Source organism: Schistocerca serialis, chromosome 4 (genome assembly GCF_023864345.2).
Source record: "Schistocerca serialis cubense isolate TAMUIC-IGC-003099 chromosome 4, iqSchSeri2.2, whole genome shotgun sequence".
Lineage (NCBI taxonomy): Eukaryota > Metazoa > Arthropoda > Insecta > Orthoptera > Acrididae > Schistocerca > Schistocerca serialis.
The window spans coordinates 890806949-890808716 of record NC_064641.1 but is presented as its reverse complement, the minus strand read 5'-3'; the positions used below and the strand labels follow the sequence as shown (position 1 = coordinate 890808716).

Here is a 1768-nt window from a genome sequence, read left to right as displayed (position 1 = left end):
CCATTGAATTACAGCCGTCTAAAAATCTGATTTACGGAAAGTACAAAATGGCTCAGCAGGAATGGCTAGAGGACAAATGCGAGGCTATGGAAGCGTGTATGATTAGGGGGACACCCTGAGATACCGGATGTAGGAAAAATAAAAAGAGGTCTTTGGAGGAAAGAAAAGCGTAAACGAAACGTAAGTTACGCCCACAGGCCCTGTTCGGTACCCTAGTGTACTGACATCGGAATTTTTGACACAGTACAATCACCAGCCAGCGTTATTATGATACAGTAACCTTTTACCAATACACGTTTTTTCACGAGCGCATTCGGCTGTGACATCACTTTTACGGATGACAATACGGGACCGTGTTGAACTGTGCAGGTGGAGGGGCTTTTGGAACAAGAGGACTTTCGGCGAATGGACTGCCCTGCTCATTCCTTCAACTTAAATCCCATTGGGAACTTTTGGGATGCGTTGGAGAGAGCGCGTCCACATGCACCACCGGCCATCCGACACCTGGCAACCGCACTGGTGCGGGAACGGAACGCCCAATACAGGAACTCCATCATCCTTGTGGCAAGCATGGTAGCTCGTTGCACTGCCGTGCACGATGGTCACACCTCCTATCGAGAACCATGTCCGGTCTTTTGTAATGTCCAGACAACGATTATGAATTGCGGTGACTTCAGCGTAGTTATTGCCTTTGAATGGTCAGTTTGTTCGTCTCATTGTATATTTCTTTAGTTACTTTTCGTACTCTACTGCGGCATTACTTTTTATGTATAGTCCAAGTTTCATCGAGCTATGAAACTTCCTGGCAGATTAAAACTGTGTACCGGATCGAGACTCGAACTCAGGAGCTTTGCCTTTCACGGGCAAGTGCTCTGCCAACCGACCTACCCAACGACGACTCACGACCCGCCCTCACAGCTTCAATTCTGCCAGTACCTCGTGTCGTCCCGAGTTCAAGTCTCGATCCGGCACAGTTTTAATCTGCCAGGAAGTTTCACATCAGCGCGCACTACGCTGCAGAGTGAAAATCTCATTCTGTATTCATTGAGTTACGTTACTTGGAAATAAGTAAAGAAAGTAAGTACTCCGTCTTCAGGCCACAAGTGGCCCATCGGCACCATCCGACCGCCGCGTCATCCTCAAACGGACGCGGATAGGAGGGGCGTGTGGTCAGCACACTGCTCTCCCGGTCGTTATGATGGTTTTCTGTGACCGGTGCCGCTACTATTCGGGCGAGTAGCTCCACAATTGGCATCACGACGTTGAGTGCACCCCGAGAAATGGCAACAGCACATGGCGGCCCGGGTGGTCACCCATCCAAGTGCCGGCCACGCCCGACAGCGCTTAACTTCGGTGATCTGACGGGAACCGGCGTATCCACTGTGGCAAGGCCGTTGCCCTTACTAGGAAATGGCATGTCATAATAAAGTTACTTTTGTCCTTAACTTTTGCAGTGTAAATCAGAATCGAAGGCCATAAAACACCAGACAGAGGTTAATTCAGAAAGAAAATATTATAATCTCTCTGTAGATGAAAACCAAAAACGTTAACTAGAGTGATTTGCTCAAGTGATCGGAAACAACACAGTTACCTAATGAAAAATATACTGGAAATATCTGAAGGCTAATCATAATGACATATTTGTGTGGTTCATAAAACTCACATTTCAGAAGTTTCAACAACTGGGGCTGAGGAAAAGATTGTACTGCTTTTTTTACTTTAGTCATGTACCAAGCAAGGGCTATTTGGAAGACATATTGAATGGAAT

At 47.0% G+C, this 1768-nt stretch overlaps 1 pseudogene; it reads right to left on the bottom strand.

The window, feature by feature from the left end:
- Window positions 1-1281: 1281 nt before the first annotated feature.
- LOC126475850 (5S ribosomal RNA) lies at window positions 1282-1399 on the bottom strand (annotated as a pseudogene).
- Between the last annotated feature and the right edge of the window lie 369 nt (window positions 1400-1768).